This window comes from Pipistrellus kuhlii, unplaced genomic scaffold (assembly GCF_014108245.1).
Source record: "Pipistrellus kuhlii isolate mPipKuh1 unplaced genomic scaffold, mPipKuh1.p scaffold_m20_p_1, whole genome shotgun sequence".
Taxonomy (NCBI): Eukaryota; Metazoa; Chordata; class Mammalia; order Chiroptera; family Vespertilionidae; genus Pipistrellus; species Pipistrellus kuhlii.
In genome coordinates this window covers 101,961,604-101,979,275 of record NW_023425404.1, presented here as the reverse complement: position 1 = coordinate 101,979,275, position 17,672 = coordinate 101,961,604, and the positions used below count along the sequence as shown (strand labels likewise).

At 38.1% G+C, this 17,672-nt stretch overlaps 1 protein-coding gene across 5 annotated transcripts in view; it reads left to right on the top strand.

The window, feature by feature from the left end:
• The window catches only part of LRFN5 (leucine rich repeat and fibronectin type III domain containing 5), a 272,873-nt gene that overhangs the window by 92,422 nt on the left and 162,779 nt on the right, over positions 1–17,672 (top strand). The gene's annotated exons all lie outside the window — the stretch shown is intronic.

Here is a 17,672-nt window from a genome sequence, read left to right as displayed (position 1 = left end):
AGAGTAAATGCTCTTGATTTGCTTTTGTTAATCCTCACCAGAGGATTTTTTTCCCATTGTTCCATTGATTTTTAGGGAGAGTGGAAGGGAGGGAAGGAAAGAGAAAGAGAGAGAGAGAGGAAGAGAGAGAGAGAGAGAGAGAGAGAGAGAGAGAGAGAGAGAGAGAGAGAGAGGTGAGACACATTGATTTTCTCGTGTGTCCTGAGGTGGGGATCAAACCTGCAACTCAAGAACATACCTTTGGGAATTGTACCTATGCCTGGGCTGGTGCTCTTTCCACTGAGCCACACTGAGCAAGGCAAAATGCCCCAGAATGATGATCATTTCACAGTAAAACCCTTTGGAAACCAACACACATACTTCTCCAAATGTGATAATGCCAGTGGTACAATAAATGTCAACATGTTTTATCAAGATTATTATGACTATTTTTCTTAAACCACTCTATGATAGTGTATGTTTTATTCATTTGGTGGACTTTGATCTTCATAATTTGGTTTCTTAATTAAAATGGGAGGTATTAATTCTCTACTTGCAATAAACACTGCAAACAACATCTAGGTCCTTCTTTGACTTTTCAGAATATTCAACTCTTACCTGAATTAAAACTCTGTATCAGTTTAAAATGTCCTTCCCATTGAAGTGCTTTACCCTGTGTTCAATTGCAAATCTTTTATCTGAAACAGGAGAAAAAAAGACAGCTGAATTGAAACTAACTCCCTTTTGCATAGCTATGAAATATTTAAGCGTGGATCGTTGATACCAATCCATTCTCTGGGGCCAGAAGGGAATGCACATATTTTAAATATTTTAATATATGAGAACTGCTGCATTTTAAAATTTTACTCTCCTGGGGACAAACTCATTTTTCTTCCCTTTTCTGTATTTGCTTATATTTTTAGTTAGCCTAAGTGTTGATGATGACATTACTTTCTTATTCAGGGTAATAAGGGATTGAATATATTTCTTGTTTTTCATTATATGTGGAAAGTTAAGTGTTTTCAAATTTAATTTTCCTAGAAATATTTATTTTATTTTAAAATACTTAAATATCTCATGCCTTTACCTCTGGAACTAGATGGCTTCCACAATTATGAATTTATTGGAATTAAGAACAATTTATATAATTTTAAAGAGCTACGTTGGCCCTGCCAATGTCAGGGTTGAGCATCTATAATAATAAAAGGGTAATATGCTAATTATACTGGATGTCATTTTGGACCTCTTTCTGGATGAAGCTGGGACTTGAGGGAAGCCCGGGTCTTGAGTGCCAGAGGGAAGCCAGTGATGGCCATTGCGGGAAGGAAGCCTACTCTTGCAGGTAATTTGTGCAGTGGGCCTCTAGTTGACCTATGAACCAGGAGGTCTGGTACTGGTCAGGGCACATGCATGGGTGGCAAACTCATTCCCCAGTAGGTGGGCATGCAGGAGGCAGCCAATCAATGAATCTCTCTCATTAGTGATTCTTGTATCTTTCTCCACCTCACCCTTCCACTCTGAAATAAAATTATATGTATTATATATAATAATATCTACATTATTTTCAGGTAAGATGTGACTTCTTCTTATATGTTTAGATAGCCATTTACATAGTTGTCATTAAAGTCTGCCTGTAGGTAATTGACATGGATTTGGTAAAATGGGACAGCATACAGTTCATTTCCAAGTCTGCATGTCACATGAATGGGTCCATTAGCACAGGGTGCTGAGAGGCAGGCACCAAATTGAAAGTTATATTTTAGTCGGTATTTTGGCATCAAGTTGGCCTATTTGGTAATGTATTTCTAGTTGATATTGTAATCAGTATATTTGGACTTGAGAACTAGATAGATGACACCTGAACTGGAGGAAGCTAACTTTTCACCATGATGATGTGCTTGGAACTTCCTCTTCATGGAAAGTAGTTTATTTTATTCCTCACCTTCCTGATCCAGGCAACTATAAGGCCTGGCACCCATTTTTATATTAGGAGAATATTTCTGGCAGCCTACCTCCAAATGTTTTAGATAGCCAGATTGGGATTCTGTTTAAGTGAATTTGAGGTAATTTTTGTGCTTCTTAATCTTGTATTCAGAAGTACTTTCTTGTTCACAACTGGAACATTTTCCAATCTAATGTCCTGGCACATTAGATAATTAAGGCTCTGATTTTTTTTTTTTTTAATCCTCACCTGAGGCTATTTTTCCCATTGACTTTAGAGAGAGTAGAAGAGAGAAAGGAGAGAGAGAGAGAGAGAGAGAGAGAGAGAGAGAGAGAGAGAGAGAGAGAGAGATGGAAACATGGATGTGAGAGAGACACATCGACTGGTAGACTCCCTCTCACTCCCCATTGGGCCAATGATGGAACCAGGAACCCAGGTACATGCCCTTGTTTGGGAATCAAACCTGAGACCCTTCAGTCCAGGGACTGATGTTTTACCATTGAGCAAAACTGATCAGTGCAAGCTCTGATTTTTTACCTGTCATGGATCAATCTATTTTTAATATCCAATTGTGTATTAGTAAGGGTTCTCCAGAAAAACAGAACCAGTAGGGTACCCTACCTAATAAAAGAGTAATATGCAAATTAACCATCACTCAGCTATACTCACAAATCATGCCCACCAGCCAATCAAAGCAAATATGCAAATAAACCAAACCAAGATGGCTAAAGCCACAGAGAGCAGCAGGGAGGCTTGGGTTTCCCAGGCAACAGCGGAAGCCAAGCTTTCCACCTGGCCTTGCTGGCCTAGGCCTCCACTCAAGGCTACAAACTTTCAATTATAGAAGGTAAACAAATCCAAACAGACATGGCTGCCAGCCATGGAGCAAGCAGAAGGGTTGGCTCTGATCTAGGCTACAAAGTTTCAATTATAGAAGATAGATAAATCTCAGATACCAGGGCCTCTCCTTGGGTCACCAGGGTGTGTGGCTGGCCTGCAAACCACCACAGGCCCCTTGCCCAGGCCTGCCCACGCCCCAAGAGAACCCCCATTCTGACCTGGGACACCCTCAGGCGAACCAGCTGGCCCCCACCCGTGTACCAGGCCTCTATCCTATCTAATAAAAGAGTAATATGCAGATTGACCATCACCCAACACACAATAGCTGCCCCCAGGTGGTCAAAGATCCTGCCCCCTATGTGGACACAAGATGACCACAACAAGATGGGCAGCAAGGGAGGGCAGTTGGGGGGCACCAGGCCTGCAAGGGAGGGCAATTGAGAGGGACCAGGCCTGCAAGGAAGGGCAGTTGGAAGTGATCAACCCTGCAGGGAAAGGTAGTTAGGGGTGACCAGACCGGCAGGGGAGGGAAGTTGGGGGCAAACAGGCTGGCAGGGGAGCTGTCAGACATCAATTAGTCTGGCAGCAGAGTAGTTAGGGAGTGATTAGGCTGGCAGGAAGAAGTGGTTAGGGGCAATCAGCAAGGCAGGGATGTGAGCAATTGCGAGCCAGCAGTCCTGAATTGTGAGAGGGATGTCCGACTGCCCATTTAGATCAAATCCCGGTGGTGGGATCAGGCCTAAACTGGCTGGCAGACATCCCTAGAGGGGTCCTAGATTGGAGAGGGTGCAGGCTGGGCTGACGGACACCCCCCACCCCCACCCCATGCACTAATTTCATGCACTGGGCCTCTAGTAGTATATAAATGTGTATAAGAGGAGGAATACAGGAATTGGTTCACATGGTTATGGAAATCTAAGTCCTAAGATCAGTCAGCTGCAAGCTGAGAACCACAAAAACTGCTAATGTCATTCAGTCTGAGTCCAGAGGCCTCAGAATTTGGGGCTGATGGTGTAAATCCTTACCTGATTCTGAAATCTCAGGAATTATGAGGGCAATCTCTGAGGGCAGGAGAAAAAGGATGTCAGTTCAAACAAAGAGATGGAAATTGCTTTTCATCCACATTTTTATTTTATTTGGGCTATTAACAGATTGGCCAAAGCCCACCCACATTGGGGGGGGGGGTGTCTTTTGCTTTACTCAGTTTACCAATTCAAATGCTAATTTGATCCAGAAACAACCTCACAAACAGACCTAAGTTTTACAATATCCTGTTATACATAATCTATATATATATAAAAAGTCAGCTATCAGAACGCCATAATGACCAGAACAACTGGTAACTATGACGCCCAATGTGGCCAGTGAACCAGCCTGGTCAGGGGAAAGGGCCACCGGCAAACCTCCCATGGCCCCTCCACCAGCCGGCCTGCCTCAGATCAGAATCTCCCACCACAATGAAGGGCAGGGTCAGCTAGCTAAACACCCCTCTTGTTCTTCCCCCCTACCAATAGGGAGGGGGGCTGACAGGCCAACCTCCTGCAGTGCCTCCCCCTAGCCCACATGTGTCAAACACAAGGCCCGCAGGCCAAATCCATCCCGCCAGGCCTTGCAATGTGGCCCGCACTGCGCTGTCATCACTGCACTCCGCTGCGTTTCCATCACAATGAGTTTATGACTGTTCAGTAAACCATTCGGCCCGCGATTTAGGCTGGATTTTAGATTTTGGCCCCTTCTCTGATTGAGTTCGACACCCCTACCCAGTCCCACCCCTGATGGGCCTCTACCACCCTGATCGGCCTGCAGCCCCTTCCCGTGGCTGGCCCTGTCCCTGATCACCCCTCCACTCCATAGGGGGTGGGGCTGGCTGATAAACCACCCATGGCCCTTCCCCCAGGCCACTGGCCCCGGATCAGCACCCCCCACCCCATTTGGGATGGGGCCAGCCCACCGCCCATAGCCCTCCCCATTGCTGGCCCTGCTCCCAATCGGATCCCCAACCCCAATCAGGGGCAGGTCCTGCCAGCCAATGGCCCATGGCCCCTCCCTCCAGCTGGCCCAGCCCAGATTGGACCCCAATGAGGGTGGGCTGACTGGCCAACCTTCCACTATCTCCTCCTCCCCACAATAGGCCAAGCTCTAATCTACCCCATTGGGGCAAGGCTGACTAGAACCCACCCATGCACAAATTCGTGCACTAGGCCTCTAAGTTATTAATAATAAGCTACTATGTTCCGAAATTACTAATCACTCTAATTGTGTTGCATTCATTTTCCTTATGCACCTTATGCTCAAGAGCACGATTTCTCTCCACTAATACTAGCAGCGAATATTTTAGCAGCTGATTGCCATGTCCTGGTGGAAGCATTCCTCTCTCTGGAACTAAGATTCCCTAGGCCAGCAGAGCATAAATTCGTGGGGACAGGAATAAAAACATTGCCTGTGGATTAAAAGGGTTAACAGTGAGTGGTGCCACTGCCATTTCCACACCCTAATTCCCGCACTTGTGAATCCTGGCTACTAGAGAAAAAAACAACAACATACATTAGAAACTAATACATTCCCACTGATTCAGAGCATATGCAGCCTTGTGGAGAATTTTGCTTGAGCCTGCAAAGTATTGCCACCTACCTGGTGCTAGCTGGCGTAGGGACTGTCTTATTGTAAAGCTGAATTATTTCCTAAATTCTGTATTGTACCAGTATTACTAGGGGGGAAATCACTTATCTTTTTATGCTTTTAGTAATACTTTTTAGGGGGAAATGCATCTTTTAATAGGGCTTAATGCTCATAATTCCAGTGTGAAAGACAGCATAAGCATGGAAAGGCTCTTAAAAAAATAAATGTGTCTGATTTGCTTATCATTCCAATCTAGTTAGCTCCATTATTTACCCTAAAATTTTCTGCCAGGAGAATATGACCATCTAGATTCTGAGTTCATGGAGATCTATCTCCATAAGAAGGGAATGAAAAATCAAGAAAATGAAGTCTGTGAGACAACAGTGGACAACATAGATCTTTCCAAATGCTCACTGGTTTGTATTGCTGTGAATTTAATGAAGAGAGTCCTTTTGTTCTCTTTATTTGGAGGACATCTTTATTTATTTTTTATTTTTTTTAAATATATTTTATTGATTTTTTACAGAGAGGAAGGGAGAGGGATAGAGAGCTGAAAACGTTGATGAGAGAGAAACATCGACCAGCCTCTTCTTGCACATCCCCTGAGGATGTGCCTGCAACCAAAGTACATGCCCTTGACCGGAATCGAACCTGGGACCTTTCAGTCCGCAGACTGACGCTCTACCACTGAGCCAAACTGGCTTCGGCTGGAGGACATCTTTAGATGTCAGCCACAGCTGTAGATTTGGGAACTATTTCGAATTTTCAGAGCAGCCACATGGTTTCCCTCTCTCCCCTTATCGCTGCACCCATTGTTTCATCTCCTCAGTACTTTATATCTGACATCATGTTGTATCTAGCTCCAAAGAGAATTTCACTTCAATTTTTTAGACTTGTTATATTTGACATGATTTTCTTTATCCTTTTGTCCAAAATATATTGTTATCCATTTTGTCAGTTGCTCTGGATGTTTCTTATCATTTTTACTTTTTTAAAAATGAATTAATTATTAATTCGTAAGCTTATTTCTTAGGTTTGCAAAATGGCAATATGTAAGATAAGTTTTCTTCTAACAACTCACTTTCTCAGCTGATTTTTAAATCAAGTAGCCACCAAATATAATTGTGTGAGGGGTCACAAACTTCCTATTAGTTATTTGGCTATGTACACAACAGGGAATAAATATTCTTCTAAAGGTATTTTGGGAGAAGAATTTAAAGAAGATACATATCATATTAGCTGAACTATATAATACATGCTCGTTGAAATAAGCTTATTGTAAGTAATTAGGTTTCTGGCTTCTATCTGCTTATGACTCAGTGCTGTCAAAGAATGAAGGCTAGATGTGAGATATACTTTGTTGAAGTGATATATGCAGGGCAGTCAGCTGTATGAATCATCCATTAATTATAAGGATAAGTTATTATGTGATTTGACTAGTGCACTTGTTTGTTTCTAGAAACATTTTAAAGTGCTAAAATTATAATTTGAAAAATGTATCTTTTTTGAAAGGAGAAAGTAACAATTTTTCTTATAAATTAACTAATATAATTGCAAATGAGCCTCAAAATCTACTCTGATAAAATGTGAAAATAAATAAATAAATATCCAAAGGACAAAATAGTATAACATACCACACTAAGCAGCAGCTGTGGCTTCAATTGCTTTTTGGAGACTGCAAAGATACTAATGTCACATAAATATTAATGTCACCATAACTTCCAGTTCTCAAAGTATCTAATCTTGATTGTGAAAATTCTTGATGCTACTAAGATAGATTTTGTTGTGGTTGGGAATCCTCTACAGAGGATATTTTTTTCCATTGATTTTTAGAGAGAGTGGAAAGGAGGGGGAGAGACACATTAATTTAAGAAACACATCCATTGATTACCTCTTGCACGTGCACCCCGATGGGTGGGGGTAGTGGGAGTCTCAGGATTGAGCCTGAAACCAAAATATGTGCCCTTCACCTTGACTAGAATCAAACACAAAACCATTCAGTCCAAGGGTCAATGCTCTTACCACTGACTCAAACTGTCTAGGGCACTAAGGAAATTTGTAGTAGTTTAGGAATGAAACTAAAACAATTTGAGATTGAAGACCTCACATAAAAATAATGCATATTATTTTGCATCACAAAATGTCTTTAGTGATCATTTTGAAATAGTTATTACTGTTTTGGTAATTATTTCTTCCTCATTTTTTCACACAGGCAGACCTAACAGTGATAGTATTAGATAAGCCATTATATAGACCCTTTTCTGAGTAGTGTAATACTTTTTTTTTCTTTGCTTAGCTCTACTTCACATTAGACTGCAATAATTTACCTGTGTCTCATTGTGCTCATCCTATACAATAAAAACCTAATATACTAAGTGTCCAGTCAACTGGTTTGGCCATTCAACCAATCAAAATGCAATATGCTAAAGATATGCTAAGGCCACTCAATCACTCACTATGACGTGCACTGACCCCCAGGGGACAGATAGTCTACCAGTAGTTTAGTTTGTGGCTTGGACTGGCAGATTGGGACAGGGCAAGATGAGCCAGATACACACTGGAGTCCTTTCTCAGTCCATCCCCAGCTGGCCAACCTCCTAAATCTCTCCCCAGACCTTATCTTGAACCAGTTGGGTCTCTTGGCTTGGCCTGTGCCCTCTCGCAATCTGGGACCCCTAGGGGATGTCATAGAGCCTGATCCCGCAGGCAAGACCAAAGGACCACACTGGTGTATGAATTTATGCACCAGACCTTTAGTATACCACATATATACTTATATGTAGGGTTTACATATTTATAATAAATTATATTTATATAGGCTACACATGCATCTTTTTCTGTATTCTGCAAAACAAATGTTTTTATATCTATAAAACATACCAAAACTCTGTAAATTAAATACATATATGCTATAACTGTTAACTTATAAGCCTGAACTTATGGTCTGTAACTCATTATTTAAACATACCTTACAGAAGTCCTGTCATGTCAACTAGGATACCTCCAGTTTATTTCTTAAATTCCTTCACAATTACGCTGGTAATAATTTATCCTTATATTCATTGATTCCATCTACATTGTTTCTACTGATTTTTACCACCACAATCATACTTTAACAGAGAGCCTGTACTTTACCCTTAAATCTTTAAATTATTAATTTTTTTGAATGGATGGCTCCCCAGGAAGGACTTTTTGAGTCAAAGGTTCTCTTAATGTTATCCATTTGGTTTTCAAAAGGGCTATCCAAATTCACAATCTTCTGGCAATGTGTGAGTATCCCCTCATATCTAAGTCAACTGCTATTATAATCAGTTGCTCAAAATTTTATCAATTTGATGCATATCATCTAATATCTCACTGTTAATTTGAGTTTGATCATCTTTTCATGTATTTATCAGCTGTTCTTTTTGTTCTTTTGTGAATTGTTTTCTTATTGTTGATTAAAGCTAGATTCAGTTGCAGTAAATAAGGTATTTACTGCTGCACATAGTAACAGCATAATTTATTAAATGTAGTATTTTAAGTTTTTGGCAGAATGGCTGACTTAAAAGCAGGTCTCTGTTACTAGCAAAGAAGGCAAGAATATATGTTAGAATACCACAGGCACTCACTGCCATCCAGATCCTTCCCTGTATTTCCATTGGATTGTCATTTCTATTAAATTGTATGTACTTCCTGCTAGGTTGCTAATATTAACCCAAGTGTATCATGTGTCTAATAGCTTAATTTATGAAATACTTTACTGCAGGAAGGTTTTAATTTTTATATAGCCAAATATGCCATTTTCCTCTAAGCTTTCTGTGTTGAGTAGAAACTGTTCCCAAATCATTGAATGCACATGATTATATGAAGGCTTTCTAAGGTGATTATTGCTTTATTCTGCTTATTTAAATTTTTAACCATTCTGTACATACTTTTGTAAAGAATATGGTTATGGGTCTAATTATCTTTTTTCTTGATGGATATTAGATATGTTACCATTATTGACTTAAATGATGACATTTGTCATCTCTTCCTTATTGAATTAAAATACCATCCCTGACATTTATTCTATTTTTATACATAGCAACATCAATTTCTAAACTTCTTATTTATTTTCTATTCTTTTGTTAGTTAGCACTTTTGCTGATTTACAGTAATAATTTTTAGTTTTTGGAAAACTGAACTGCATGGGCCAAACCCAGCTCACTCCTTGTTTTTATAAACAAAGTTTACCAAAAGATGATCATGCCCAGTCATCTGCATGTCATCTATGACTGCCTTTGTGCTATATTAGAAGGGTTGAGTAATTGTGACAGAGATTTTATTGCCACAAAATAGAAAATGTCTGTCCTTCAGAAGAGTTTGCTGGCTCTTGAATGACTAATTGGGTAGGTCTTCACCCAATTTATGAGTGTTAAAAACTAAGCACCATTGATATTTAAATATCACATGGGTTAACTGTGTTGAGCAAGAAATAATATGAAATATATAAAACCAAAACAAATTATAGAGTTAACTAATTATCAAAATCAATTTTGACATATTTATACTTGTTTTTCACTGTTAATAAAGTTGTCATTTCAGGGATAAAGAACCTTAATAGGGATCTTATTGAATTATGTTTTAAATAATGTTATCTTTTTTTAATTTTAAATAAATCTTTATTGTTCATATTATTACAAATGTTCCTCATATTTTTTCCCTTCATTGCTCCCCTCCACCAGGTTCCCACCCCATCCTCTGCCCTTTCCATATCCTCCATTGACCTCATCTATAGGTTCACAGTTTATGTTCAGTCTCTTCCCGCACCCCCCATTCCCCTTTTCCCCGAGAATCGTCAGTCACTCCCCTTCCATACCTCTGATTCTATTGTATTCACCAGTTAATATTGTTCATCAGATTTTTTAATTCCCTTGGTTTTTAGATTCACTTGTTGATAGTTACGTATTTGTTGTTCATAATTTTTATCTTTATTTTCTTCCTCTTCCAAAAGAACCCCCTTCAGAAATTCATATAATTCTGGTTTGGCAGTGATGAACTCCTTTAGCTTTTTTTGTTTTTTATTTGTGAAGCTCTTTATCTGACCTTCGATTCTGAGTGATAACATATTGGAAGAAATAGTGACAGAAAACTTCCCCCACCTGGTGAAAGAATTAGACTTACAAGTCCAGGAAGTGCACAGAACCCCAAACAAAAGGAATCCAAAGAGGACCACACCAAGACACATCATAATTAAAATCCCAGGAGCAAAAGACAAAGAGAGAATATTAAAAGCAACAAAAGAAAAGCAGGTAGTTACCTATAAAAGAGCACCCATTGATTGCTAGATGATTTCTCAACAGAATCTATGTAGGCCAGATGGGAATGGCAAGAAATATTCAAGTTCATGAATAGCAAGAACCTACAGCCAAAAATACTCTACCCAGCAAAGCTATCACTCAGAATCGAAGGTCAGATAAAGAGCTTCACAAATAAAAAGATAAAAATAATGTTGTTATCTTTATTATAGGAAACTTCAATAGACATTATACAAAGTAGAAGTAACAATATAATAAGCCCCTAAGCAGACATTACCCACTATTATTAATTATCACCAAAATGGCTAATCTTATTTCATTTATTTGCCTAATCTCTTTCTACTTCCTCACTTATTTAAAAACAAAACTCAACATCAATTATTTGGTTCACAGATGTTTGAGCTTGTATTGTTAAAAGTTTTAATAAACTTTTAGTAAATCACATTACTATTATCACTCTTAAAAATAGCATTAGTTTCTTTATATAATAAAAATCTAATTAGTATTCAAATTTCCATATTTGCTTTATAAAGTTCTTTTATTATTGGTGTTTTCTAACCAAGATCTTCCGTTCAGTGATTTGTTGATCATCATTGAGCTTCGTTATTTCATTAGGGTTTACAAAGTGGTGATATTCGAGGTTTACCATTATTTACCTACTAGAGTCCTGGTGCACAGATTCATGCACAGGTGGGATCTCTTTGCCTGGCCACCCAATTGGGGCTGTGGGAGGTTGGCTGTAGGAGTGCACTGACCTTGAGGGGGCAGCTCCTGCATTGAGCATCTGCCCCTTGGTGGCTAGTGCATGTCATATCAACCAGTTGACCAGTTGTTTGGTCATTCGATCACTTAAGCTTTTATATATACATATATATATATGTATATATATATATATTAGCTGAAAATCTTCTAGAAAGTAAAACTTACTCTTACCATCTATTTTTTACATTTAGTTACACAGGAGTAGAAAAAATTAGTTGTATAGTTATAATACAAATAAATAATGCAATAATTAATAAATAATAATACAAGGATAAACTCTGTGTTGTATATCTACAACTGCAAACCCACTTTTGCCCACCGCTGTGGTTTCTGTAGAGGAAAAGCAGGATAGATGCTTGAATATTTTTATTTATTTAGATGATATTCTATAATATAAAATATCATGATAGAATACATAGTTGTTTTGGTAAGAAATTTTTAAAGCAATGATATATATAAATACATTAGATGAGTAATCTCTATGCTCCAATTGAAACTCATGAATGTATCAATATAGGACATTAGTGTCAACATTAATGTATGAAATAATTGTAGATTCTAACCAAGAACTTTACTTTAGAAACATTCTGAAAGAGCCTCAAATTAATGCAATTTCATTAATGGCATATTCCTGAATCATGGGTTATTAATATGTCTAATATGTCAGATTAAGTCTTAGAAAACATTTAGTATACATTTTCAAAATCTTTTTTTGAAATAGTCAATGGTTATATTTTGTCAAATATATGTACTCAGTAGAGAGTTTCCTATTAGTGAAAATGTGCTTAGAATAATAGCACAAAACACTGTTTTATGAAAGTAACAGTAGTTCGATTTGTTATAACTATCAAGAAATAAATATAACATAAAACTCACTTTTGACTTTTACATTTATCGAATGCTTTATAATTAAATACTCTTCATTATGAAAATCACTAAAAACTGACAATTTGGAACCATATATTTAAATTTTGATGATGAGCTTCTCTGTCAGAAAGAAAGATCAGATATCCTGAACAAATATTTTAGTTTAAACAAAAATTTCTAAATATCTCTCACATGCATACACATGCACACACACCTCACAGGAAAATAATACATATCAACTGAAGCACAAACAAAAACAAAAACTGAAAATAGTAACATAGAGAGAGATAAGCACTTTATAAACTTGTTATTTGCTTTTGGCATGATTTTAAGGTTTCATTTTTTCGGATGAGTGCATAATTACATGAGAAAGGCTACAAAGCCACCACACACACAAAGCTGGTGACGCGGGGGATGCCTATTAAAGCCAATGGCCTGGAGCGTGACATGTTCATCCAGTGAGAGAAGAAAGAGACTCCACACAGACAGAAAAATAAGCAGGCTTTTCTGCTTCGAATTTAGCACTGGGGCTACAGGAAGTATTAGATAATCTCCTGAGAATTCAAAACCTCAAACTGATATCTGGTTTAGATTTGTGACCTAAATGTTATTGTACTTTTGGTTCCAAGCTATCGTAAGGTATAAACTTTTTAATTTATTTCTGATTTTTAGTGCGTACAGAAGCAATAATAGTTTCTCTCTAAAAAACAAACAAACAAAAAAAAAACACTCCTTAAATACAAGATTCAAATATGTTTTTATTATTAGAGAATTGGAGCATTAAAAAATATAAGGGAAAAGCACCATAATGAGCTTAACAATAACCCACAACCTTCGGACCAACTAGAAAAGCACCATAATGAGACAATAAGACCAAACTGAAGTATGGAAAGGAAGTCAGACTTTCAGTGTTTTTAGGTTTTCAAACGATTTCAGGAATGGAAAACCAGTATATGTGTGTGTGTGTGTGTGTGTGTGTGTGTGTGTGTGTATCTCTGTGTGTTTGGACGTATCTGTTAGTATATGTCTGTGTGTATGTGTGTTTGTGTGTGCATATGTGATTCATAATAAGTTTTAGGAAGAGGAGACTATGAAAGGTGGCCAAACAAATTAATAAAATAACAAAGTGAAACTTCAACAAATGAAAATATAATGTTGAAATGTATCACCCAACTAACATCAATTAGAGATAATAAAATAAAGAATTGGTAAAGATAAGGAAGAACTAAAGAAACTATACAGTAGACCAAGGAACCAAATATGGGGATTATACAGGTTATATTGAGAAACATGATGGATAGCTTCAGAGAATATTTGTTAAAGAAGTCTTATTATCTTTCAAACAGGGATATCTCTATTTTTATATCACCTAATGTCTTTCAAGAAGGGGTTAAAAATTTCTCCAAGGATTATAATTTTCTCCAAGAAAAATGTTTTGTAATAGTTTTATTACTGGATACCTTCTTATAAAATTGATCTATAAATTAAATATCATTCTAAACAAAATTACAAGTTTTTCTGTGAAACTTGAAATTTATTAAATTAATATAGAACCAAAAGGATGAAGACAAACCAAGACATATTTTAAAAATGAACAATTTAAGATCTTGACTAAATTAAATTATAATTGCCATGTAACATTAGCAATTAAGGCAATGTGGCATTGTCACTGAGACAGTATAAAAAGAGTCCAATGAAAGAAAATAGAGATCTACAAACAAATCCACATAAATATAAGAATATCCTGTATAATAAAAGCCTAGGTGGCATCACACCCTCGAGCGATGCCCTCGCATGATGTCACAAGATGGCTGCCACAAGATGGCCATGTGCACAGCAGAGGCGGGCCCTGTGGCTAATCTGTGGGGTGTGGCCTGGAGTTCCCACAGCTCTGCAAGGTGTGGAGGAGGCTGGTCCTGGTGGAGGAGGTGGGTTGAGGGCAGGGGAAGGCAGTTGTGGGCAATCAGGCTCGCAGGGGAGGGAAGTTGGGGGCAATCAGGCCAGCAGGGGAGGGAAGTTGGGGGCAATCAGGCCAGCGGGGGAGTTGTTAGGGGGTGATTAGGTTGGCAGGCAGATGGTTAGGAGCCAGCAATTCCAGGTTGTGAGAGGGATGTCCTACTGCAGGTTTAGGCCCAATCCCAGGTTTAGGATATCCCCCAAGGTGTCCCAAATTGAAGAGAGTGCAGGCTCGGTTGAGAGATACTCCCCACCCCCATACACAAATTTCATGCACTGGTCCTCTAGCATATGATAGAGCTGTATTACAGATCCATGTGGGAGAGGATAGATTATTAATAATACTTTGGGAATACATGATTTTCCTTTTGGAACTATTTAAAAATTTTGACTATAGTAATCTCAAATCAGTTCCAGTTGGAGTAAAAATTTGTGTGCAAAAACAAATCTTTTAATATATTCGAAGGAAATAATGGGTGGATTTTTATGATGTAACTAGAGACCTGTTGCACAATATTCGTACAAGAATAGGCCTTCTTTTCCCTGGCTTCACTCCCAGCCGCCTGGGAGCCAGAAAAGCCCCATTCCCTGGCTGTCTGGGAGTCTGCATGTCCCAGCTCCCCAGACACCCATGAGCCAGCACCTCCTTGCTCCTAGCCCGCCTGAAGCCAGCAAGCCCTAGCTTTTGTCTTGAGCACCACTCCAGTAGCTCCCTCTGCTGCCCCCCTTCTTGTCATAGCAGGTTTCACTCTGCTCCATGCCTGCATATGCAAATTAACTTTCCATCTTTGTTGGGCTTATTTGCATATTCACTCTGCTTGGCTATGGGTGTAGTGAAGTGATGACTAATTTGCATGTTCCTATTTTATTAGGTAAGATGACAACTACTTAAGCAATTAATATAGAACCAAACAATAAAGAGAAAGTGTGCAAGCATGTAGAAAGTTGAGAAATTTGACTTCTGTAAATTAAGATTGTTTTTCAACCTAAACATCCCATAAACTAAAAAGATAAGTCATAGACTTGTCTTCACTAATGCAAACTTGAAGGCATATGTAACACATACAACTGACAAAGGATTAGTATGAAGGATATGTGAAAAATCTCTTAAGCACAACTTAAAATATCTGTAATTACCCTATAAATTGAGCAAAAGGCATAAATAAATATTCCCTCCTAGAGAAGATAAGAATAGTTAAAAAACCTATCAAAATACATTTAATATTACTGGTATTCAGGGAAAAACAAATTAAAAAGAAACAATAACACTGTTTTTAATTTACTGTATTGTCAAACCCCAAAGTATACATAAATTAAGTTATTAGAGTGCATAGAACAAAATTTGTAATTTTTTCTGCTAGTAAGAGGGAAAGTGATTTAATCTCTTTGTGAAACAATTTTCCTTACTTTTTCCCCCCTTTTTAAATTTGAAATGTCCACACCTTATAATCTAATACTTCCAGCTGTAGAAATATAATTGCTGAGAAGCTCTTTTTAATGTGAATGAGGAGACATAAGTATCCATGGCTATATTTTTTGCAATAGTGAAATATAAGAATTAATATATATGTCCACTGACAGAACAATGAATATGTAAATTGAAGTATATACACAGGAATACTATGTAGCTGTGAAAATGAACTATAATTAAATGCATAATCATGAAAAATTAAAAATCCAATAGAAATGGAAAACAAGATTCAAGAATATTGTTATTCTTGCCAAAACTGGTTTGGCTCAGTGGATAGAGCATCAGCCTGTGGACTGAAGGGTCCCAGGTTCAATTCTGGGTTGCAGGCACATCCCCAGTAAGGGGTGTGCAAGAGGTAGCTGATCAATGTTTCTCTCTCAACTCTCTATCCCTCTCTCTTCCTCTCTGTTAAAAATCAATAAAATATATTTTAAAAAAAAGAATATTATTATTCTGGATGGGATGTTGAATGGGGTGGAACAGGGTCTTAAGAGTCATGATTAACATTACTATAGAGAGTATGTACATAGGTGCTTATTTCTCTTTGTCTTTGGTGGTCCACATATTTGCTCATGCCTCTCATTGAGGATTTACATTGAATCAACTTTACCAGTACATCAACCTATCAGTTTGTTTACCTGCAAAGCTCAGAAAATACTTGAACACATAATTATCATACAAAAATGGTTACTTAAGTAAGTAATAGTCTTTATTATTTCTAAACTATTCCATTTCCAGTTAGCATTTAAGATTAAATGTCTTTTGTTGCCATAAGTGTTGGTGCTTTACTCTAATAAGAATTTAATTGAACAAACTTTTGGTATTTTCTAACATGTAAACGTCAGCACTATTTTAATATTTTTTGTCAAATATGATAAATATTATCATGATTTTCCATAACATTTCACTTCATTATCCACCTATATTCTTCAAACACTTCAAAACCTAGGCAATTTATGAAATATTGATGGGGAAATATATACTGTACTAGAGGCCTGGTGCATGTGACTCATGCACTGTGGTGGTGTGGGGTCTCTCCCAGCCTGGCCTGTATCCTCTCCCATACCTGGTCACCTTGGGGTATGTCCACCAGCCAGCTTAGGCTCAATCCCTGGCAATCAGACAAACCTCTTGCAGTCCAGGGCTTTCACAGTCCAGGACTGCTTGCTCTTTACCACCTGCCTGCAGCAGAGGCAGGAAAGACTCCCCCCATTGCCAGTGCATTTGCCAGCCATGAGCCCGGCTTCTGGCTAAGCAGTGCTCCCCTGTAGGAGTGCATTGACCTTTAGAGGGCAGCTCCTACATTGAATGTCTGCCCCCTGGTGGTCAGTGTGCATCCAAGTGACTAGACATTCTGCCATCTGGTCGATTTGCATATTATGCTTTTATTATATAGGATAGAGGTAGACAGACTTCCATAATCCTCATAGTCATAAGTAGCTTACCCACAAAATGAAGGAAAATTTATATTAAAGAATGTAATAAAATGGAAAAAATGAAAAATAAGTGAGAGTGAAAACATCGCTCAAATTTAGTGCTTCCCCCAAATAAATGGCTCCTCATGACCGTTTTGAAATAGTCTTCTTAAAAATCAAAGAGGAATTCTAAGGCCAGATCTTTGACATTTACAATATTTTCTTGTGGTGTCCTTCCTCTGCATTGAGTCATTAGAACATTCTATTCTGATCCAGCCATGTGGAATGTTTAATTGACTTAATCTTGGGTTTTAAACTGGGTTTATAACATAGGAACCAGAATTCCAGCCTTGCCTCTTGGTCTTTATTAACCTACTCCTCTAACAAAGAGACTTCACAGCGCGTCACACTTGGTTTTACTGTGCAGGTGGAGACTGTTCTTTCATAAACAAGAGAGTTTACAATTCTTCCACGTTCCTCTTTGGTTTTCTTCCTAATTTCTCTCCTTCAGGTTATACTTCTCAATGGGACCTTTCTTCTGA